The following is a 26,057-nucleotide window of genomic DNA, read 5'->3' as shown; positions in this document are numbered from 1 at the left end:
TGTCTCTGTTCTATTGAATCTAATACTCAAGAGTCAGATGACAAAAGTAACCAATAACATCTTTATCTCTGGAACTTTAATCCATGCCTGCCACTATGGTGGATAACTGCTTTGCCCTGTGACACCAGGCTTAAACAAAGTAAAAGGCACAGAAGTGAAGTCTTTTTGCTTGAGAACCAAGCCAAGAACTCTTAAGTCATCCTTGTCTTCTACACTTGAAGAAATATCTGAGTTTTGTTTTTTTAAGTTAGGTCTCAGATAAAGCCCTAAAGTTGTTATATGATATTGTGCCTAATCATGTTTCTGAGCAATAAAATACATTAAACTTTCCTGCAATACATTAGTATCACTATACTACCTTAAATAAATGCAAACTATGAAGAAAATAATTCTGATTTCTCCAAAAATGTGGCAATAGTTAAAAAAGGTCAAATATGGCTTCTTTAGGTTGGCTGCTAATGTGGGTGAAAATAGCTTCTGTTTCCATGTGGTGAGAGAAATCAAAAAAACAAAGCACTTGCAGAAAGAAGCAGATGTCTTCAGATTTTTGCACTTATCCCACAAGGATAAACAAGAATAGAAAAGAAAAGGATATAATATTCTTATCACCAGGCTGCATTGTGCATGTCTTTGAAATGTGAATGAACTTTCTTCTTTTTTGAAGTGAAAATGTTGCCAAAAGGGGTACTTTCAAATTAATTAAGTACAATATTTGCCAGTTGTAATGTCCAGAGAGACACCTCCAAATTTTATGCAAAGGAAGAATCGTAAGGAAATTGTCAAGGTCTCAAAACATTTTTCTTCTTAACCTCATCAGAAATTGTCATATCATGTCATATTTTTTTAACTACAGTTTGCCATTTCATGGAAGAAATTATTAGTGATATCATGCATCATCAACTATGTGGCTGAAGTTTTAGCCCCAGACATAGTGAGCCAAATTAATTTTTAGTTTTGAAATACCAACTCCAGTGTGTTACTTCGTGAACCAGCAGAGGCTGAAATCACAAAGTATTGATTTTAGATCCCCTAAGAATGGTGCATCTCTTGTAATTCATCTGTTATCACCTGCTGATTCATCAGAAATGGTTTTCAGTGAGTTCAGCCTTCCTTGGCATAAGACACTTTTTGATGTAGTGGTAATAACATATCCAGGTATTTGCGATATACCCAGTGCCATATTACCTTAATGCTTGAATTAAATCACTAGCTAGAATTTTCTCTTTCTTTCCTTATTTGCTAATCCAAATAGAATCAGGATGTTTGGATTTTCTGTGTGTGAAAGCAAGCAAGCTAAGTATTATAATAATACTGGGCAAAACATTTTTATGTTTTTTAAAAAATTACTCATTTTTCTATTGTGGAATGTAAGGATGTCTGGCCAAATGACAATGCATCTTCAAAATGCTTCAGATCTGGCCTTATTTCATTTTTTCTGCTGTTATTTGAAACTTCTATTTTAATTTACAAGCTTAAAACTGACTTGTTATGTCATTGTTCACTGAATCACAGTATTTATCATTAAGTCAGGTGAATAAAATAATGTGGAGATTCCATAATTCTTGAATTTTCAGTAAAACATCCTGAGACTACTGAGACTGTGTGTGCAAACCAGCTCCTGTGAATTATTGATTTGACGTACATTTACAGTGTGCAGAACCAGGGTAACTGAGTTGCATCATTTCTTTTTGGCTGGACCCACTATCACTCACTTCCATAAACTAACTTAAGGTACAGTTCTCAGCTGACTACTTGTCTTTGAACATAACTCCTTTAAAATGCTTGATCCTCATTGATGAAATAGCAGACACTGTGCTGTAATGTCCTTGCTTTTAATGATACATTAATTGTACTGTCTCGTTAATGATACCTTTATTATACATCTCCATACTTTCTCTTTATTATCTTGTTATCAGCTTAAGCCACAGCTAATGTTTACATAAGATACCAAGGCTTCAATTGGAAAAATACCTCTAAAGCCAATTTCAGGAGTCCCAGACAAGCCAGAAGTCTCTCACTCAATAAGTTTAGCATTTTATAAGAAATTTGTATTCATTAATTTAATAATTAATTATACAGATTAGAATATAAACAAGTCCAAATTAAAGCTTCAACAAAATTTGACTTAACTGAAATAAAACATTTCAGCACTATTTAAATGATAGTATGAATGATTCAGTTTGTTTTCCCACAAGTATTAACCTTGCCATGGAAATGTCTGATAAGCTACACTTTGCGCCATTGGCAACACATGTATTAAATTTATACTCAATTACTAAGTTAATCTTCAAGTTTTATGCTAAAGACTATGAAATATTTCATTCAAATATTATTACAAGACAAGAGAATTAAATGTATGTTTAATTAAACTCTAGCTTTTACTTTTCAATTTTATCCACAATCTATCCACTTGTTAAGCTGTTTGAAAGACTACTAACTCCACAGTTGCTTTTTCCTTTAATTTTATTTATGTTTTCTTATACAGGGATTAAAATATTTTAAATGTTTATACACTCTTTCTGTGAGTTGCTCTGGTAATGAGAACAAAATGAACTAACTGCAGGCATCCATGTTGCTGCTAACAAGTTGCAAAAACCAAGAACAGTCATAATGTTTTGCTAAAAATGTATGCAATGTTACTCTCATCAGCATTATGTCAATTTTTACTTTTGCTGTACAGGTCATCTAACAGCACCCACAACATCTCAAATATTTTTCAAGACCCAAGCAAAGGTTCAGTCCTTACACAGAAGAATCTACAATCAAAAGCAAATTTGAACAACCCCAATCAGTGAGGTGAGAACAGGTTAAGACGTAGAAGTGGAGTGATGTGACATTGTCTCCCAGCTCTCGAGCCTATATATAAGTTCTATTCACATGTCTATTCTTAACTGAAGTAGGAATTATCACTCAGAATCTCTTGGGTCGTGGGTGTTCACAGAATTAGAGGCAGATGAATGAAGGGCAAGCTGGTGTTTTTGATCGATTTGCAAACGTGAATGAAAGGATGAAGAAGCAGGAAAAATGAACAACTTGCAAAGAGTAATGAACTGGTGCTTTGTTAATTAACTCTTAGAACTTTTGGTTGACTGATGTGTGTATTTTGCATAGTGGTGGTGACATACTGAGATTCTGCTTCGGGGGCTTTAAAATTTGATAGACTTTATGCTACTTGTATGTTTTTGGATGATATGAGGACATCTAACTACAATGGTACTTTGGAGAGGGGGGGAAGCAGTACCTTTGCTCCTCTCTATCTGCCTTCAATGCTTAGTCCCTTCCTTAAAGACCTTACAGCTGCCAGGGTCACACATCTTTCACATCTTCTGGGCCACTTCCATGTGCCCCACATTCCTTTGCTTTCCCAGAGGAACCCAGACTAACCACCAACGGAAGAATGAAGCAGAGACTCCATAAATGTAACTGAGATTTTAATTGGCCAGAGAAAAGCCTGAGCAGAGGTGACAAATTTATTCTTAATGTATTTGAAAGGGTTAAATTGTGGAAACTCCTGCACTCATGCCCTATTGATTTTACAGTTGTTGATGAGGTATATGCAGCTTTCTTTGCTGAAAGCATACCCACCAGTATTTAATTGGATTCTTTGCTTGCTTCATAGAAAGCTTTCTAATCAGTTCTTGCCTCTTGAGGAGCTTTAAGAACTGAGACTTGAAGCTGGGAATGAAAACTTTCAAATATGAAAGCCTACAGAGTACATTAGAAATTTAAATACAAATGTGTTTTGCTACTTTTTATAGCATTCCCATGTCTGATTTTATGTTTTATTATGCTGATGCACGCAACTTGAGTTTTCAACTGGGCTAAGTGCACTTTCTTAACTAAGTCTTCTGAAAAATTATCATTTTGAGTCCAGTACACTTGGAGTTATCACTGGGCCTGTCAGCAAATTAATATGGTGGGGACAGGGAAGAAGACAGCAGATGTAGAGAAACAACAACACAAATCTGAAAGTCTTGCTGCAAAAAGCTCTCCAAAATGGCTTTTTAAAGCTGCTTGGGAAATGTTTACAAATGGTCATACATAAAAGCTGAAGCTCTCACCTATCTAACCAAATCCAAGTAATCTCAATAGCAGACTTCTGAATAAGAACATCTAAGGACAGACTAGGTTGTAAACTGTCATAGCATAGATATCATGTTTTCAAACCCAGTCTATTCTCTTTACAGAGATGTTCATGTCTTGTGAATATTCAAGTGCCAGTTAATAACAATCTATGGAGATTTTTGCATCTGCCTGCTTGTATGACATAGCTGTGTTGGTAGGTACCTACAGTAGCTGTAAAAAAAAAAGAAGAAAGAAGCCAAAGGAAAATTTAAAAGCACAAAACAAATCTGTAAGCATAAAATATTTACATAACAGACCCAGTAAAATATTTATGAAAAGACATGTATATCTTTGGAACTTGTTTCCTTTTCTTAAGGTCGAAACAATTAAAAAATGCATATTAATAACACTCAAAATCCAGTTACAGCCTAGGCAGAAATGTGTAGCCCAGGTATAGAGTCCAGGTACATATTATCCTTAGCAGTAGTTAATCTGAAAAGAGATTAAAAAATAGTTTCTTTATATGTTTCTTAATTCTGCTTTTCCTTGTCTCTACCCTCACCCATCCAGAGACCACAATTTATCTAGTCCTTCACTGGAAAGAGAAAACACTGATGGTGGGTGGAAACATCCCCCCTCCCATTCCTCCTTCCCACAGCCACAGCTTAGGTAAACAGGGATAAGATAGAAAAATAAGTCTGCCATCATCTATTCATTGGAAACTGAATGAGTTTTCATAACAAAGAAAATGCCTTTTCTTTCTCACGTGCTGATTTTCTTTCAGTCTTGCTGATTTACTTTTATGTATCTCTTATCAAGTTAGTAAATGCCGTAATAGATTTTCTTTTACTCTGAAGCTCTACTGCTGTCTTTAGAGAGGACTACAAACCCTCCTTTCTAATTGATGCTGTAAAATATAGTAAAGTGTATGATAAATTATACTTTTTGTGTGAGAGATCTTCTTTATGAATAATGGATTAGACTTTGTTTAAATCATATAGATTTTCTTTGCTTTTTATTAACTTACTACATTTGACACTGCTTCTGCACTTCCCCACCCCTTCTCCCTGTGGGAATGTTTTCTAGTAAGGCATTTCACAAAATCTGTGATTTCTTTTTTATTTATCTTAAGTAGCCCTAGATGCAAGGCAAATACTTCGCTGTTGTAGAAATGGTATGTTTACTTCCCCTCGGTGGGTACTGCCTGATATGGAACATTTTAAATTCATTTGTATCTGTATCAAAGATCACCTCATTTTTAAAACTTTGGGCCTAACTGGTAAAACTTCTTGCTGTGCAACATATTTGCTGTTTTCAGGGCCCGGCTCAGGTATTTTTTAGGTAAATATGGTCACTTATGCACACAAGTTTAATAAAAGAATGGGGGGGGGGGCACAGCTGTCACACATACACCTATTACAATAGCTATTTTTATTTATTATTTTTTTGTCCAGTAGTGCATTGGCAGAGTTGTGGTCTTCGACTCTATTGAGCTAACCATTGCTAGACCTGTCTGAGCATTTGTCTGTTTGCTACTGCCTGAGCAGTTAAGCCATTGACTGATTTTACTGTCCCTATCTGTTATGTAGGTGGGATATGCTCACTCCACTTCACAGAGAGTATTTTTTAAGAAGGTCATGGAGGCACACAGTTGAACCATGAACTAAAATCTGGCTCAGGTATTTCCAAAACTGCACTGCTGGCAGAACCATCTCCATTTAGGTATATGAACAATGTAGGGTATGATATACAGTAAGAATATGTGGTAGGTATATGAACCATAGGAGGCTTTCTTCTGTCCAAGTCATACAATTTACTACTTGGAAGAAGCCAACCTACTGCTTTTCAAATGGGTACCAAGCTCAGGAGGGCTTAAGTCTGCTTTCAAAGAATGATTGCCTGTTAGACTGTGACTCTTTTTATCACTGTTCTAATCCTTCCAGCTTTCTCCATGAGAGCATTCTTCCTGTAGCAGCTATAGTCTACCTGACCTCTTCGGTTGTTGCTGGATAAAAAGAACACAAAAGACTCAGTGATAGACATTGAACCTACTGTAACTGTTTACTGATGTTTCAGACTTTTTCTCTTATGCGGTAGCATACAGAACTGATCGTGTGTTCATCTACTCTGTTAAATATCAATTAAATAGTTATATGGCTAAGCTAGTTTGTTTGAATTTCTCAATATCTAGATATTTCCTTTTGTTCTTCACCGAATATCCAAATATTTTCACCATCAGGGCTGTAATGCAGGTATGAATATGGCAAATAGACAAGTAAACACAACACAATTTAATGAGAAAACAAGAAAGTCAAATCCATGGGTCATGAAATAGTTGTAATACTAAATACATAATTGCACAATTTTCAATAACACATTTCAGTGACCAGTACAGTATTTGGAGTTTTTCATAGAAGATTTGTGTTAGGTCAGACTTCGCAGCTATTGGAATGAATAATTCAAAATGCGTAGCTCATTGAGTATGTTTAGCATACAGATCGAAAAATCCAAGTGCATAAGAAAATTCTTTCTATGTTTTGCAGTGACTCTCTAGATGGGGCACATCTCAGTTCACCAAAACAAAATTATGGACATTTGTGTCTGAAGCTAGTTGCCCTTGGTGTTCTTACGTCCATGAAACAAATATGCACTTCTGGGACACAACAGATATTGTATCATGCTGTACGAGCGACTCTGTCATTCTGCTGATTATAAAGGCAGCCTTAAGGTGATCACAGAATCACATTTCAGATTTTGATGTCTACTTAGTTCTTTGATCTTGACATCTGTATGCTTCATGCTGATAGACGGGCTGATTACATTTAAGCAGAGTGGCTCCTTAAAGCTGGTAACTTGGTCCTTATTTGCTCCCATGGAAAGCTAATTGTGTATTACACCTTCCAAAGCATTGCTTACTGTGTAGGAACAGCACAACCTCTTAAAAATTGAATGTCAAACTGATGAGATTTTTTTCACTTAGCTTTGTATTCTTCGTATTTATTTACTTATATTTTAATTCAAATTATCTGGGAACTCAAATTTAATTTAAGAAAGAAAACATATATTGTGAATATTTAGGTGGAGACTGGAAAGTCAGTAAGAGAGTGAGTGAGAAATGTGAACACGTGCGTATATAAACACCGATGTATTCATTTCTGTCAGGGTGCTGCATGGGTAACACAGGATATCTTCTTGCATTACACATTATCTGAACACAGAAGAAGATGCAGTTATTTCAGACAGTTGTAGCCAAAGCTGTTGCAGGTGCTGTAGTCAGCCCCTATGCTAGTTACACACAGGAAGAGTTTAACTCTCAACTCTCTTAGAACCTGCTTTACTCATGTATGGACACAGTGGTACCTAGCTGTAATATTGTTTCATCTTCCCTCAAAATAGTCTGTGTGTGTCCCTGACCGCTTCTTTTACTCCACACCACCTAGCCTCTCTGCTATGTTTTTGAACAGGTTTACAGGAGATATAAAGCCATCACCCTGCTGTTGTGTTTCTAATTCTTATTTACTGACAGTGGCTTTTTTTTACCTCTACACTTCATCTCTCTCTTTGGTTTCAAATGTCTCCCTTTATGATCTCTTCTTCATTTTTGGCCCTTCGGGGAAGACTGGGCACTTAAGTATATCAATCTGAAGAGAAAGAGCATAAGCCTGGAGAAACCAGGAATATTGGATACTAGTCAAAGTTCTGTGGAAGTAAGTATGTGATTTCTTGCCTTTGACACAAAGAAAAAAGGACAATAGGTGCTAGACTATAATACACACTGATAATGAGTTTCCAAATCAAACCACGAGAACAAAGACATCTCTAAGTTTTAGTTTCCAGGGTCTGGTGTTTTTTTTCGTTTGTAAGTTTTATTTTTGTTCCTTATAGGACAGGGTGAGAGACAAAAAAAGGAAGGAAAAAAAGCAAAAGATGAAAAAGAACAAGTAAGTGCAGGGGTGGAGTGTTTCTAGATAGGAATTCCATAGAGTTGGTGTGATCTTTTCCCCTAAATTCACATAGTTCTTCAACAATAAGGAGGTAGATGATTATCCACTATTTTTCAATAACCCAGGTAGGAATCAAATGCACTGAAATACATTCTCAGTATTCCCTGAATAGATTTATGCTTGCAACTCGTTTAAAAAAAAAAATCCAAAAAATAGCAGGAGTTATGCATTTAATTCCCTAATGTATGTTTTATCTAATATATTATCTAGAAAGCGGTCATTAAAATGATGAATTTGTTTTAGTTTTTTTCACTGCAGAGCATAGCTGTTTCGTGCATCTGTGTCCTAAGTGCATAGGCACAACAGCAACTTACACACTAGTTATATTGCACATGATAATTTCCTAACACATGCTAGTCAACAAAAAGATGTCACTAACCTTGCAGTGATACTTAGCAAAAGATAATACTTCTTAGTATAACATTTGATAATATAAACACGGTTCCAATTCTTTTTTACAGGACTAATGTTGAATAATTTGTTTCTATAGATGGAGGTTTGCACCCTTAGATGTGTTCTCAGCCACATATTTCATGTTCTACTGGTATAAAATCCACCAGTAGAACAACCCTGAAAGGTTTATAATCATACCTATATGAAAGCACATGAACTGAGATACAGAAAGGTTATGACATGCCCAAGTTTATGCAAGTCAGTCTGAAGAGCAAGAACAGAACTCAACTGGAAACACAGTCAGCCCTGTCTCTCATTTTCTTCCCTGCTGTGTCCCAGCTGTCCTAATATTTGAGATAAATTGGTGCCTGGAAGAAACCCAGGGAGCTCAAACTGAATGTGAATAAGATGTGGTGGATATACCAAAGAGAAGGAAAACAGTTTGAGGAGCAAGCTGAAATTATGGCTTTACTTTCGACTGAGCAGAGTCACCTTCTGAATCTTAAGAAAATGCCTAATTTTTCATTGTTTCTTTAGAAAGTGAAACAAAGCATCCAGAAGAATACTTTTGTCAGCTCTTAGATGAGTGATGGGGCTTTGTCTTCTGTTTTTCTGATAATACTTTCATAAAGTCCACAGCTAGATAGCAGAGAAAGATTAGCAGAAAAAGCAAAATTTCTCTGCCTGATGTTACATCCCCTCTTCTCAGATGTCAGAGCTCTTTAAACATACCTGCAGTAAGCCTCAGGAAACGGATTCTCCGCTGCAGCTTCACGGGAGAGCTGTTGTCATGAGCTTCTTCAGGAACAGCCACGGATCCAGCAAATCAGTCCTGCTTCTGGGACGTGCACTGAGAGATACAGGGACTGAAAAGTTTTCTTATTTTCAGGGGTATTTGATATTTTCTTGTTTATTGATCTACCTACCCATCACTTTCTACCTCTGAGGGAAAAAAACTAGGTTTTTTTCTCCTAACTTTGTCTAGGAGCTCTGCAGCTGGAAGCCTGCCCTGGTTAGGATCCATTAGTGAAGATTCTGAGTTTTTTCTAAATACAAGCAGTAGCTACAGCAGATCTCACTAGCAAGGGACTCTGCCTCATCTCCTTGCTAAAGAAAAAGAAGTCTTATGTTCCATGAAATGGTGCTAATCAAAGTAAGGATGCATATATGTTTATATACTGCTAGCAGTATAACATAAACCTGAGTCTCGCCACTGCTCAGATATCCCATGAAAGATCTCCTTTGAATAAGCTTGCTTCACGTCCAAAGAAAACTGCTGTGCTGTCAGAAAAAGCCATATCTACCACTACCGAATTTAACAGAATTTTTGCAGTGAGCTTCACCTGGACCAAGACATGACTTCCAGCCTAAAAAATACATGAGGCAGGTGTGTTTTGTAAGGCACCCAGCAGTCTTGCTTCCAGAGGGTGCATCACAAGTTCCTCCTAGCTGGAGTCTGCAGTTTCTCTGCAACTGAAACAAAAAATGGGGAGGAAAATGAGGATGGAGTGTGGTCCTCTAACAGGATGCAGTAAGGACACACCTTGATGTATTCTTGGACTGAACAACTGGGAAATGTTCACATGTCCTGCAGTTTAGGAGTAACAATAATAAAGAATCTCAGGGAGCAAACTTACAGAGAAATCTAGTTTGAATTTACCAAGCAGAGTATTTATGATTTTAGCTGTGGACATGAATTGTGAATGCTACAGAGTAGGTTTTCATTCTTTCTTTGTACCCATGAGGTCTTCTTGAATGTTATGACTTTCTATTGAAAATACAAGATTAAATTAGTAGTCATTGACAGTGAACAGTAAGAAATGTTCCTGATTCTGAGGCCTGAAATAAGACTTCCTTTGATAGTACTGTAATTTACATAATTCGCCAAAGTTCTCAATGTTCAAACTGGTAAGAAAGAAAGAATATATTGGTGATGAACTAGAATTAATTTAGTCTTCTCTGAAGGTAATAGGTTTTAGTAAAAATTAAGTAGTATGAATGGCCACAGCAGAGTTAAAACAGCTTTAAGAAGTATTGCATAAAATACGTAAAGAACTGTGTAACCGCAAAAATCAGGACACTCCTATGAATAGAGAAAGCCAACAAGTTAAAAAGCTGACAGTATATCAGAGGTCTATAAATTGTTCTACTCAATAAATAAATTGATTTGCTAAATAAAATACTACTATTACATCATCCCTGCTTCATCTTTGGTTTCTGTTCTTCCCACTTAGAAATTAATTGCTATCTTTGGTTAAGATTTGTAGTGTCACTGACAAATGTAAAGAGTCATTGCAAAGACTAAGGAGAACTAGTAACAGTTATTATTATAACCTAACTTTTAAGAAATGTTTTTCTTCTTTGGTGCAAATAATCTTGTACAACCATTCTTCAAGCAGGGCCCTGAGTTTTTCATTCAACTTTAATACCAATAAAAATAATTTTTTTAAAGCTCCTGTCATGTTAGAAAATAATTATGCATGTGTTAAGCAACCTTCTGTAGGCTTCAGATAAAAAGTAGCAATATACATGTAATGACAATGTTAAGCAGCCACACTGTCCTGTCAAATGTAGTCATACTATTGCAATAATTGCAGTGATATTGTGGTATGAATTTGTTGCATAGTTATTATATGAGTTTAACTTCTACAGAAGATCCATACTGGTGCTTCCTCTTTGAACGCTACTGAAAATAATCCAGAATATAATAAACTGTGGCCAGTAGAGTTAGAGCTTTGGAGAGGAGAAGGAGATTTATAGTCATTTCTGTTGATTCATTTAACTGACAAGTAAGAGAAAGAAAAAAGACTGAAGGCTAGTGAGAAGCTATAGCTGCATGAGGGGAAAGCAGTGGAAGTTGTGTGCCTTGACGTCAGCAAGGCTTTTGACACTGCGTCCCATAACATCCTCATAGGGAAGCTCAGGAAGTATGGGCTAGTTAAGTGGCCAGTGAGATGGACTGAGAACTGGCTAAATGGCAGAGCTCAGAGGTTTGTGATCAGTGGCAAAGAGTGTGGTTAGAGGCCTGTAACTAGTGGGGTTCCCCCGGGGTCAGTACTAGGCCCAGTCTTACTCAACTTATTCATCAGTGACCTGGATGAATGGACAGAGTGTACTCTCAGCAAGTTTCCTGATGATACAAAACTGTGACAAGTGCCTGATACACTGGAAGGCTGTGCTGCCATTCAGTGAGACCTGGACAGGCTAGAGCTGGGCAGAGAGGAACCTGATGAAGTGCAAGATCCTGCACATGAGTTGAGGCAATCCCAAGCACAAATACAGGCTGGGGGATGAAGGGATTGAAAGTAGGTCTGAGGAGACGGTCTGGACTTGGCGGTGCTGGCTGACGAGAAGCTTAACATGACCTGGCAGTGTGTGCTCGTAGCCCAGAAGGCTACATCAAAAGAAGTGTGGCCAGCAGGTTGAGGGAGGTCATTCTGCCCTTCTACTCTGCTCTGGAGAGACCCTACCTACAGTCTTGCATTAAGCTCTGGAGCCCCCAACATAAGAAGGGCATGGACCTGTTGGAGCGGGTCCAGAGGAGGGCCACAAAAATTATCAGAGGGATGGAACACCTCTTTTATGAAGAAAGGCTGTGAGAGTTGGGGCTGTTCAGCCTGGAGAAGAGAAGACTGCGGGGAGACATTGTAGCAGCCTTCCAGTACCTGAAGAGGGCCTACAAGAAAGGTGGAGAGGGACTTTTTACAAGTGTATGTACTGATAGGACAAGGGGTAATGGCTGTAAACTAAAACAGTGTAGATTTAGATTAAATATTAAGGAGAAATTTTCTGCGATGAGGGTGCTGGGACACTGGAACAGATTGCCCAGAGAAGTTGTGGATGCCCCCTCCCTGGAAGTGTTCAAGCCCAGACTGGATGGGGCTTTGAGCAATCTGGTGTAGTGGAAGGTGTCCCTGTCCATGGTAGGACGGTTGGAACTAGATGTTCTATAAGGTCCCTTTCAACCCAAAACATTCTATGATTCTGTAATTCAGCAAGGACAAGTGTAGGGTCCTGCACCTGGGCAGGAACAACCCTATGCACCAGTACAGGTTAGGTCTGCTGGAAAGCAGCTCTGTGGAGAAGGACATGGGAGTTCTGGTGGATGGCAAGTTAACCATGAGCCAGCAGTGTGCCTTTATTGCTAAGAAGGCCAGTGGTATCCTGGGTTCTTTAAGAAGAGTGTGGCCAGCAGGTCGAGGGAGGTTCTCCTCCCCCTCTACTCTGCCCTACTGAGGCCCCATCTGGAGTACTGCATCCAGTTCTGGGCTCCCCAGTTCAAGAAAGATGAGGAACTACTGGAGAGAGTGCAGTGGAGGACTACAAAGATGATGAGGGGGCTGGAGAATCTCTCCTACAAGGAAAAGCTGAGGGAGCTGGGCTTGTTTAGCCTGAAGAAGAGAAGAATGAGAGGGGATCTTCTAAATGCTTATAATTATCTTAAGGGTGAGTGTCAGGAGGATGGGGCCAAGCTTTTTTCAGTAGTGCCTAGTGATAGGACAAGGGGAAATGGGCACAAACTGAAGCATAGGAAGTTCCAGATGAACATGAGGGAGAACTTCTTGACCGTAAGGTTGACAGAGTCCTGGAACAGGCTGCCCAAAGGTGTCATGGAGTCTCCTTCTCCAGAGATATTCAAAGCCTGCCTGGAGGCGGCCCTGTGCAGCCTGCTCTAGGTGACACTGCTTTAACAGGGGAGTTGGACTAGATGATCTCCAGAGGTCGTTCCAAACCCTACCATTCTGTCATTCTGTGATTCTGTGAATGCAGCTGTTGCTGGAAATTCAGGAGGAAGTTGTGCTATAAGGGTTTATGCAGGTCTCTGAGAAAGGATCAGGCAAACAAAATTGAACTTAAAAAGCAGTTTATTATGATCCATTAACATTATTTTGTTTTTAAGAGTATCATGACAGTTAGTATATTACTTTAAAACAAATTTTAATGTATACTCTAAGATGCTGATAAGTGCAAGTAAGGTTAAATAAGACTGTTTCTGAATCAGTACAAAAGAACAAAGATTATAATTAGCATGCTTAGTAAATAGAGATGGAGTTAAACTCCATCAAACTTCCAAATGCATATACTAAGAGGAAAATAATTTTCTCTAAGATGGCCTAACAGTATTCTTACCATTGCAACTAAAAAAAAATATATATATTTTAAAGAAATGTGTAATTGATTTTGTTCTTATTCTTAAAACTTCAGCTTTACAAATCCCTTTTTTGCTTTTTCAAGAAGGTTGAAGCAAACGAAATACTTTTAAATAACAGTTTTATTCTCAGAATACAGGAAGAATACACGAATACTTAGGTTTATTGCTAAAGAGAAAGCTATGGCATTTTAAATTATTTTAGCATTTCTAAAGTTTCACAAGATGTAAACACCTGCTTTTATTTTTCTAATAGATTATATTTTCAGTATTTTTGCAGTTGCTTTAGTGGTGCAGTGTCATATTTCGGTAAAAAAAAACATGACATAATAAAACCTTCTCTATTACGTCAGAATTTTTATTTATTTAATTTTTCTGCAATAAGGTGATTATCTTTAAATGAGAGAGTGAAAACTTTTCATACATGTACACATAATTTCTCTCTACCTCTTCAATTCTCTTCCACTCTCTTCTCTAAATAATGTTTTTGCCACCGTCCAGCTGGATTTTTAGAATTGGGAAATCAAACATGTTTGATACCTAAGAAGTGTACAGAATGTAATTAAAGCCATTAATAAGTGACATCTTTTGGAAAGGCATGCAGTCGGAAATGACAGTGTGGTCATGGAAGTACTTCTAACGTAATTTCAGCACTGTGCAAACAGTAGTATATAACTCTTACAAAGATTTGTTTGTTTCTTTTTCATTTCTCCCCTTCTTAGGGTTTGTGGGGCAGAAGGTTATTGGGTCTTTTGGTTTTCAGTTTGTCAACAGAAATTAAGTATCAGCATTTTTGCTTCCCATTCCAAGGCAGAAGGAGTAATGGAAATGTTTTAAGCAACGTGACTGAATTTCATTTTCCAGTTTACCAAACAGCCATCATTGCGATTATAGTCTTTCTCAAAACAAATTCTTTTACTTTTATTTTGTAACACTTCCAGTCAAACTGTAAATGACAAAGAAGTCCCATGTCTTATGTAGATTTAATCAGAGAATCACACCAGGCTGTACAACTGGTCACATTAAGTTATATTCTGGATCAACATTCCCTTGTGTAATTGGACATTTGTGTATTTGACATTCTTACGGCTGAGTTTTCACACAAGTCTACATGTTCTTTGGCATCTGAGTGGGAGGTGAAGTTTCACAAGGGACCCAGAATATACTCATAGAAATGAACTGTGTAAAGTATTCAAATTACAGGTTTTGTTTGAGGGTCCTGACACAATTTTAACAATAGAGTTAACAAAGGAAATACATGTGGTTTACTAGCTCAGAACTTTGTTAATAATAACAAATAATATATTGTTTCACTGCTTTGGGCTTGTATAAAAATAGAGAGATATGCCTAGTCATTCAGAGAGACTGGGCTTGAAACATCAAGAAAACCTTCTCAATAGGAATGAAATTTAGGAAATTAATACTAGATGTTAAAACTTTTGTGAAAGTAACACTTTGAAAAATATTCACAGAAAGTTTAATCAAGTTTTGAGGCATAAATGGCTCCAGGACGAGGCAAAAACTGAGAAGAGGCCTTTCGTTTTGTGAGCAAGCATGCAGTTAATACAGTTCACTCCTGCTTTGCAATAAGGTTAAAAGTATTTTGAGTTAAGTTTCTAGTGGAAGGTAACATGACCTGATGTGAACAATAATTTGGAAGAACTGGTCCCGGTGATCATTCAGTAACAATGTAAACAGACTTTCTTTTCACACATCATTTATAAACTGTGTAATGATTTCAGAACTGCCAGCATAAGGGGAGTGTGGCTGAGAAGGAGGAGGTGATAAACTGTCATTTGGCTACTCAATATTGGCTACGGGTACATTATTACGTACTGTCAGCCACCTAAATCTCATGTCATTGTTCTGCTTACTGCTTTATTGAGGAAAGGAGTTTTGCAACTAAAGCATGATGAAAAATCCTATTGCCATAGGGACAGTGTGTTTCATGTGTTAGTATGGATATTTTTACTTAACAGCGGGCTTTTTTTATTAAAACATTTATGCAGGAAGTAATCCATTCACTCCAATGCTTTCAAATAGCAAGAAATAAAAGTCATAAATAAATCAGACTGCCATGTGGTTATCAAAGAAGTTTTATTTTTCGGTGTTCTGCTCTACTTAAGGGTTATTAATCCAAGTTTTGTAATTAATTTGTCCTATGTCACTGATAAATTGTTTATGACTCAGATTTCAGAAGTGCTGTGCAAACTAAACTACAGCTCTTATTGACTTGGGAAGCTGTGTACACCCAACTTCACCAAGCATCCCCTATACCATAACTCTATCTGTAATATACAGGTAATAATTCCTGAATTTCTTAGAGGCTGCCATAATCAATAAGCTATTAATATTATAGACAGATATGAGAATGTTTAAATCTACCTAGGCATCAGATTTTGCCAAGGGAAGGAAAAAAAATCTCCGATCTATTATCTCTTTAAATGGACCTTCTTGGATGAGTATATAAGACACTACACAAAGTACTTCAGAGATAGAGTGGAAAAATTCAGGTACAGAAGTTAAGTACTTTGGTTTTGCAAGACTGAAAGTGTTCCAAATAGTTATATTGATGGTTTTGCTTGTCCCTTTTACTCTCTATGCACATTGTCAAAAGCTGAAGAAGATAACTGTTTTCCTATGACAGAAAATGGGATAAAGCTGAGCCAAATATAGCTTCTATACAAAACGTTTTTGTGGTCGGTATCTCTGGCTTCTAGTCCATGCTGTGCACGCAGAAGTGTTGCTCAGACTATTTGACATGTAGATGAATCGTGTATCAAGCGTGACAAATGCTCTAAATACACCATTGAATTTCCACAAAATTGTTTCAGTCACTTAAATTTTAACTAAAGTTTGAATTTTCTTAGGAATCTGGATGGTAGTATTTTGTCTTTTCAAGTCTACTTGGCTTTTTTCCTTATTTGTCTGATTCATTGCTCAAATCATTCTTCAAGCACTGGTCAGAACTAGCACTGCCTATAGTAACACTCATCTCTCCAAAGATGAATGGATTACAACTCAACAGCCTGTATTCTTTCAGTGATGTATCGCGATCATATTAAGCAATTATTGCACTTCCTGATTCTGCTTTTCTTTTTTTTTTTTTAATTGTAGTGGATATTAAGTCACCACAGAAATTTGAGTCCCCCACCTTGCATGGTGCTGGAGATCTCTGTGAGAGCTTGTGTTGTTTTGGTAGAGCTAAATCAAGGAACAAAGAAGCACATGTACCTAAGTTCTCACTGTAAAAATTTCTTACTGGATATTATCTGTTGCATGGAATTTGTTCATGTGAACAGGCATGTTGAGTTGTTGATAGATCCTTGAATAAAACAGACCGTAAAATTTTGGCTGTTTACAGGCAACCCAACAACTTTCTGTAGGGAAGAATAGATTTGTTACAGAGCTGAGTAACTACGTAACTTCTGAATTTCAGTTCCTCATTTTGCAAGTCAGCGAAATAATACTTCTTGAAGATGTTGTGTGAAAAAGTTACTCAATATCTTTGTTTAGTGAAAAGAAGGTGATATGTAAGTAAGTCTGTATGTTTCGTTGGTCTGATTTTGATGAGACAGGCAGTTCTGACAAGTTCTGGCATGAGCTGGAGAACAAGGAGTTCCCAAAGGGGTTCAGCCCCCCGCTCTCTTTGTGGTTTACGCTTTCTTGAGAACCACAGGATATGACTGTAGAGATTGCTGCTGCTGCATTCTCTTGGACAGTGACCACCTGACATCATCTAAGAACGGACTCTGTGACCGTGTCTTCCAAACATTTTTCTACTGAAAATCAATCAACTGTTTTCTGACTTTCACACTGTAAACTCTATTACGGGTGGAATGATCGATGATTTCTCGTTACACAGACTTACACAGACAATTAAATATTTTACCCGTAAGCAAATTTTTGTGTTGACATTCTTAGTACAACTCAAGGTGTTTTTGTGACCTTTAAAGCTCTGGATAGACCACAACCCCGTTACTGCAGCTGAGATAAGCTGGAAGAAAACTTATGTCTGTGTCTCAGTTTGAGCGCGCCTTTCAGAGAACTGCCTCTGGAATCTGCCTCCTTTGGCAGTTTATCAGAATTCAAGTCTAGTGACCTTCAGATTAAAAAAAAAAAAAATCAAATGCTAAACATTAAAAAGAAAGCAAGCCATATCTACTTTTTCTTCTGATCTTTTTAGCTCAGCTTTTGACTGCATAACAAAGGCCAGAGCTGATATTAATACAAATACAAAGGACCTCCTCCCTTCAGATTATTTCCTTTGCATGTCTTTTCAAAATTGAACTTATTTCACAGAATGAGGTACCACAGAATATTTTAGTTTGGCTACACAAGATAATGATAATTAACTCATTTTCTCAGTAGCTTTTTATTTTTCTTCCAGTGGCTGAATATGTTTATTCTCCTGTTTTCCCAGTAGGAGAGTAGCACATATATTTTAATATATTGTATTATTAGTGCCCTTCAGAATGTTTCTCTTAAATAACACAAGCATTGTTCTTGCTTTCCCAGGGAATTAGTTTAGTGAATACTGCATGATAATAACTAATGAATGACCAAGTTACTTCATTGCTTCTGGGAATTTTGACAATTTCATTCATATTTTTCACTCCAAGTTTATCATATTTATTTCTGGAGTTTCAGTGATCAAAAAAAGTTTAAACATCAGCGAACAGAATAATGATACCATCGCAATAAAGCTTATAGTAAATATTTGTAACATACGCACTTTTGAAGACATACATCAAGAATAGATAATACCATGTAAGTCTTAGGACCCAAAGGAGCTGTTATTCAAACTGTTAAACTGTCAACTGCTTTGTGGCCCTCAGTTTGTAAGCATGAAATGTTTTAAGGCTATTGGAAAAGGTCAGAGTGCTTTAAAAAAAACAAACTAAACAGCAGATTTATCTCCTTAGAAAAGTAGAAGGATGGTAAAAGATGGTGTCTTCTGTCCTTGTGGCTTTGGAAAAACTCTAAGGATACAGGATATTTGTAGTAATAAGATCCTGAAGTTTTTTACACAGTCATATCACCTCTTGCCTTTGACAATGGTCCCTCAAAAGCTGCTTCAGCTTCCTCTGAGTCAGTGGAAAACCTTCTGGTGATTTCAAGAGAACTGGATGAGCTTTTAAATGCAGTTATCCAGCTGCACAATTAACAGCCAGAAAAGCACATTCTATAAATTATTTCGCTATTTAGGGATACATTTAGCATGTCCTAGCAATATCAATTAACTGGGAGAAAAATGATTCATCCAAGCCTTCTCCAAATCCATTAAGTCAATATCTGACTCACTTTTTGTGGTATGAAAAATGGTCTGTTCACTAAATCACTCTGGATTTTTACCAGATGTTCCCAACTGTATTAAACTGAACTGCAATTGAGGCAAAAAATTGTGTCCAGGATGTGCCAAGTTACAACAGAAAAAAATACGGGTTGGTTTGCCATACTGCTAGGTTTTGCCATTTTGCTGAAGACACCTTGGCTCTAAGTGGTGTGGGAGCATTAGGAGGATTCCTAAGGGCCAGGTCGTGCAGCACTGCTTGCATGGCACCACTGTTGGAGATGCAGGATACTTGTCCTGCCAGCCAGGCCCCTCAGCCCCCCTCCAACAGCCAGAGAGGATTCGTTACAGTGATGGGCTCACGGGCCGTTTCCAAATTCCTAGAAGCAATGTCCCTGTGTTCCCATTGAGGAAAATTTTCCGGTAGCCCAGAACAGCTGGGAGACATCCAGATGTCTTTTTCTTGATGTTTAGATCGACAAAGAATAGCTTGTTGTCTTACTTCAGGGGGCTTCTGGGGGTGAGTTTAAGGAAGCAAATGGTCAGGGAGAATGAACTCCCTACAGCAAGGCTTTTGGAGAGGAACAATAGTGGAGGACACACTGGAGGCCAGTTTTTAACACATGGCTTAGGAAACAACTTTTAACACTGGTCCAACCAAGCCAGTTGCTTAAAACCTGAAATGCTTTCATTACAATCTTTATCCTCCCAGTTTCATATTATGCTTAGACAATGTGACTATGGGTTGAATATATTTTACATTTTCAAATTATTGACTGGATAAACAACATAATATTGATGTCAAAACATGCAAAGTCACTGTTTTGTTGGTCATCTGAAAGGTGATCATTAAAGAAGTAGGTTTACATATCATAATTCACCAAAATGAATCTATAAGACAGCACTTTAATAAATTAGATGCACAGCCAAAGTGAAGTTCAGACTGTACAGTCATGTCAATGAAATTTTCTTGGGAAACTATTACAATTTTTTCCCCAAAGTATGCTGTGGTAATTCCTATGATATCCTGTGGAGTCCTGGCTGGACGACAGAGGACATAGTTTGGTGCATTGAGCAACCCAGGTTCCGATCCAGAAGTGAGCCTTGGGAGCAGCTGACACGGAACCCTGCTGAGAAGGGAGAGTGACGAGCTCGGGACACTGGAACAGGGGGAACGTCACCGTTTCCTGCCACACTGTCACTTCCTTCCTGCCACGCTGTTGTTTCCTGCCACAGTACTGTTTTCACATCGAGATGCAGCTCTGCACCAATCACAACGAGTTGCAGTAGTTTTGCCTATATATGGATTAGGGGTTTAACCACTCAGATGCTGTAATAGTTTTGCTATATAAACGTTGTTTTTGCTGACTAATAAAGGTGAACGATCATACTCATATTGGGGTCACATCGTTACAACGGATCCGTAACCCACGCCAACAATATCCCAGTTTAGTTAACTTTCCCCCTGAATAAAGACACTTATGCGTAAAATTATTAACTAAGGGCTATGACAATGCCCAGATAGGAGTCCTAACCATTTTTTTACTTCATCATGAACATTTTTTAATTCTAATTTATTTAAAAAAAAATAAATTTCTTCTTTGGTCCAAATACATATTTCATGTTACACAGGAAAATAGCATTATATATGCTCTCATTTTCATTTGTAGTTCTTTCTTCCCCAAAACTTTCCTACACTTTTATTATCTTCCTTTCACTCTGTAGAAACTTTATCTTTTGTGACAATTTAGGTCTAATATTCTGTTTCAGCCATCCCCTTTTCACATATTTCTTAGAGAACTCTTTCTTTCCCATATATGCTAGAAAAACATATATTTTCTTCTCTACATTTGTGATCGTATGTGATCTTATTGAAGAACGCTTTTATTTTTCTGATTTGATAGAGCAAGCCCATAGGTTTTGGCAAAGGCTACTTGGCCCCATTTTCAGAGGTTGCTCTTGCTGGGCCATGATATGTCTGTTTTCCTGTCTCCCTGGACTACTACTACCACTACTACCACTACTACTAATACTATCACTACCTATATTAGTTATATTTCCCATCTATCAATAAGGGAAATGAGACAGTGACTTAGAAGAACAACAGTCTGAATAGTCAGAAAAGGCCAAGGGCTGCTTTTTGCTTTATTCTGTTTTGATTTACTTTTGGAAATAAATAATGACTTAAGAAAGGGACATGCCTGGATCATAGAAAATAGGGGGACTAAGAACTCCAAAGGGACCCTTCTTGCTGCTGCACCCCTTTCCTTCCTAGATATGAAACAGTTTATCCAGCCTCTTCAAGAAAATCTTCAATGATACAGAGATTTTGTACTCTTTCTGGGCAAAAAAATTAGAGCTTTATTATCTAATATTTACAAAGATTTTTCTGATATCTAGTGTCTTTTTTGCTGTAATTTCTGCATTATGGACATGAAAACTGACTATTCCCTTCCTTGTGGAAGCAACATGTGCACATCTGAAAACAGATATAATGATTTCTTTTTTTTTTTTTCTCCTGTTAGCTAAACAACCCTATTTAAGTAATTATTTGTTAATAGTATCCTCTGAATTCATTCTAATGGGTTCAATTTTCTTGGCCTTTGGAGTCCAAAAGCCTATGTTTTTATCTACTCCAAATCTACTTCATGCTCTGGGATCCTATCAATGCAAAATAAAGTAGTATTAATACAAGTTTACATATCTGATAGCCTATGCTCTTTTTCATTGTCCCTAGTTTCCCTTTTCCCAAGCAGTCTGATATTGCTGATGATCAATTGCAACCACGAATCCTTAGCTTCTCTCCTAGAAAGCTAGTAGCTGACATCTTGTACTCAAGTACCATATTCTTTCAACTGAACACTGAAACTTTTTTTTCTATACTTTCATTATTTTTCCTTTTCTTTACAGACCACTTCTTCAGCCTGCCAAGATCATCTTGAATTCTAATCATAATCCCAAAAAGCTTGCAGTCCCTGTGATGGTGTGAGCTCTAAGGTCCATCAAAAGAGCTGGTGACTTCAGATCAAGTTAATTCCACCTTGGTATGGAAACCAGTATCCTCTCAAAACATCACAGAATGTTCTGAAATTGAGGCCATAGCTCGTATAATATGCAGATGATTTGTTCTTTGCCTTCGAGCAGAGCAATTTGCAGCCTGTCTAGCAGCAGGAGTGTTATTCTCAGCCTGACCGTTGGCTGATCTATAATAATGTGTGTTCTGTATGCAGTCCACTTCCATCAGAAGCAGAACAGGTATGTGTGAAGCACTATGTATTTTTATGTGTGTTAATATATTTATACACATGTACCTCTGTGTATGTGTGTTAATACAGAGATTTATGTCCTGCCATGCATCAGAAGCTCACAGTTCTCTTCAGCTCAGTAAAACTCCATAGAAGCCTGCAGCGTAGCATTTTCCTTGGAGCCAGACTGAAGGTGGCACATGTCTCGGTCTGGCTACCACTTTATTGTTTGGCAAGCAGAGAAAGACAGATATAAGACATAAATTGGTCTGCTAATATTTCTATGAAAATAACGTCCAACTGTTTTGAAACAGGTTCTGTTTGCAAACAGAATTTGCTACTGTTTGGATGCAGATTACTTCTAGTCTATCCTCTGTCCCTCTTTTTTTTTGTGCTGTATTTTGTTGGTAAAAAACTATGAGCACTGAAACTCACAGCCTACTTAAGCAATACTTAAATGCCAGCCTTTCTTCATGTGCTATATTTTTCCTTATATAATACAAACTATGAACAAGGAAAATTCAGTACTGTACCAGATATCTTGGCCTTTAGATTTACGATTCGGTGAGTAATGTGACAAAACTAAATAATACTATTTCACTCCGTTTAATATACACATTCTACATTCACTAAAAAGACCACACTAGCTCCTGAACTATGAATACGTGACATTATAATCATTCTAATGTCTTACTTGCCTTGCCAGGATTAAAGTACTGGCACATTCCTATTCTGAATCAGTTTCAGAATTAAAATAAAACTTTCAGGCTTAAATTAAGAACACTCTTATAATTTGATTCTTGAAGTCAAAAATCTATATCTAAAATGCTTCCACTTGAGAAAATACAGGGTAAGAAAAAAGATCTTTTTTCTTTAATCACTCTTGGTTCCCAAGTGGTGATTTCAAGATTTCTGGAAATTAATATAATCCTTTGTTTTTTTCTCCCCCCTCCCCCCCTTTATTTTTTTTTTGCAATATATTGTAATTATTAAAGTTAAAGACATAAAAACTGCTTGGAAAAATGTCTCCAGCAAAGACATTTCAATCCAGCTGGAAAGAGAAATCTGGTGCTGTGCTTAGAGAATGAAACTTTAAAGTGTTTTGACAGAAAGTAGCACTGCATTTCTGCGATTAACGTTTGTTCTGCCCCCTTGTGGTTATGGAGTCCAGTAAGGCATAGGTGTGATTGACTATTTTTTAAATATTTGTGACTATTTAAAAAAACAAGCCTTTTCTGTAGTCCAAGTAATGCACTTTCCCCAGAATCCGTATAGACCAAGAACACAAAGAAAAAATTTCTGATAGATACAAGTCCTCACATACGAACAATGGACAGATGAATGGTTATAATTCAAAGTTGTTCTCCAAAAGGATATATTTTTAGTTTGTGAAAGGAAGCTCAGAAACTTTAAATATAAGCAATAATTTATCCAGAAAGCAATACTAACGGAAATAAGATAAACATAATAATTGCAACTTCAAACACAGCTTGTTCATTGTAGTTTTACTGATATAGCTCAGTAGCAAGGATGCTTTTCTTTCACACAAGAAAAAAACAATTGCTTTTGCAGTTTAATTCACCCAAAGCCAAAATTCATAATGCAATGCTCTTATGTTTGTAAGAATGCACCTCTATATGCTAACTTTTCATTTATATAGACAAATTGTGGAAATATTTCATTTAATTTTGGAAAGGTCCTAGAGTTAGTTTGTCACAGATTAATTCTTAGATAGCAGGTCATATTTTTAAATCAAGAGATAATGTAGTAGAGATAATCAGTGACTCTCCTGCCGATGATGATTTATTGCCATTTAAAGACTAAGAATGAGCTGATTTTAAAGAGAAATTTTCTTAGCCTTTTCTGGTTTCTGCTACACAGAGAAGTTTTTCTTTTCTTTTTTCTTTTCTTTTCTTTTCTTTTCTTTTCTTTTCTTTTCTTTTCTTTTCTTTTCTTTTCTTTTCTTTTCTTTTCTTTTCTTTTCTTTTCTTTTCTTTTCTTTTCTTTTCTTTTTCTTTTTCTTTTCTTTTCTTTTCTTTTCATGAGGTTGTAAATTCTGTGGTTCTATGTAAAAGGAATTTCAATACACACAGAAAGTTAAACCAAGCCTCTCTCATCCATATACACATATCCACATGGCATATAATATTAAAGTATGGATAACTGAATTTTTTGTATGAGACATATATGTCTTTGTATATTTTCTAATCCATATCAAGCCCTGATCCATATAAGCATAAAAGACATTACAGCAACCAAAATATACAAAAACATTGGATAGATAGGCATCACACAACAGTCTGTAACCTGACTAAGCTCAACCACCAAAATGCAGTCTGTGCAAGCCATTACTTTTCCACATTGATTGCCAAGACATACATCTCCTCTAGGGTAAAACTCTTTCTCTCTGGTGTCCCCTTCAACCCAAGTTATGAGCCTATTGGCTTAATACAGTCACACCTGTCCGGAGGAAAAAGTTTCAAAGATAATCATATGTGCAAAAAACACACAGCCTGACCAAAGGAGAGATTTCTGTTGGTGTCGTAACTGCAAGAAAAGTTACAACATGCTCTAGCATGTCATTAGACTGGATAGTCAGTCTTGTTCAGCATGGATTAAGAAGTGAGATGCTGAGATTTAATCGCAGAATATTCCCGTGACATTGTATACAGAATAGACCTTTTCAAGATCCTTATTCCATAAATTATTGCCAATGGTGACTGCACCTCTGAAAAGACTGATTTTCAAAAAGTAGCACTGTGATGGCCCTTGGAGGCAGCTTATGACATTGTGAGGCAACAAGGCTTTGGGGCCGCTTGGAAATGTGTCTCTATATCTTCTATTAAAGAGTTTTAATACACTGTGTAATGTTAGTGAACTTTCATAAAGACAGACAGCAGGACAGCAGAGTAAACACAACTTGAAGAGACACAAGTCCACTGTTAACAGTTTTTACTAGCCCCAGTGCTAACAAGACATTTTACATATGTCACCATTTAGAGCAGGGCGGCAGTAAAGTGAGTGACAGATGCTCTCTGTTAATCCCCACCCTCCCAGCAGAGGAAGGGAAAAGGAGGGAAAGGGAGAGAGACTTACAAACTGAATATAAAAGGTTTTACTAATAACACTCATAATACTAATAATATCAATAATAAGAGAAATAATGTAAAATATACAAAACCGATGCAGAGTTTCCCAGAGTTGGGTGCTGGGCGCTGGCATCCCGCCAGCAGCTGCTGGGCGGCACCAGGAAGTCCCGGACCGGCCTCGGCAGCAAGCAGGAACTGGACTTTGGAACGCACGGATCGGAATCTGGATCAGGATCGCAGGCAGGACAACGAGCAGGGTCCTCTTCAGAAGCTGGCCATGGACAGAGACAGTGAGACCCTTGTGATCGCCAAGCTTTAAACTATGATGTGCATGGCATGGAATACCTCGTTGGTCAATATCAGGTCACCTGTTCTGTCCGCCCCTCCCCGCAAGTGCGACCCTTTACAACTCCTTATTTGCAGGGCCTAAGAGGTCTACTGGTGACCTTGGCTGCTATGGTAATAATTAAAAAGAGTGCCCTTTTTCTGCATTCCTTTCCTACTGTTACCTCAGTGTAACTATAAACATTAGGTGTTATCAGCTTTGGAGTGGACAGTGTCCATAAAATATGCAGCCAGCTTCAGAAAAATGCTGTTTCTTAGAAGAATTTAGCTGTAAGGAAGATTCATTAAAAGAGAATTTCTTCTGTTTTAACCAAAACCAGGACAGCATTACTTCGAAGAAAGTCTGCTACTAATGCAAATAGCATTCATATTGGCATCAAAGTACTCTATGGGAGATTATAAAGTACACGCAGAAACAGCAGAAAATTTTAGTCTGTCCCAGTTAAATAGCTAATCACATAGGAAATTTGAATC

This window comes from Opisthocomus hoazin, chromosome 1 (assembly GCF_030867145.1).
Source record: "Opisthocomus hoazin isolate bOpiHoa1 chromosome 1, bOpiHoa1.hap1, whole genome shotgun sequence".
Taxonomy (NCBI): domain Eukaryota; kingdom Metazoa; phylum Chordata; class Aves; order Opisthocomiformes; family Opisthocomidae; genus Opisthocomus; species Opisthocomus hoazin.
The sequence above is the reverse complement of the archived record's forward strand: the minus strand, read 5'-3'. Positions refer to the sequence as shown.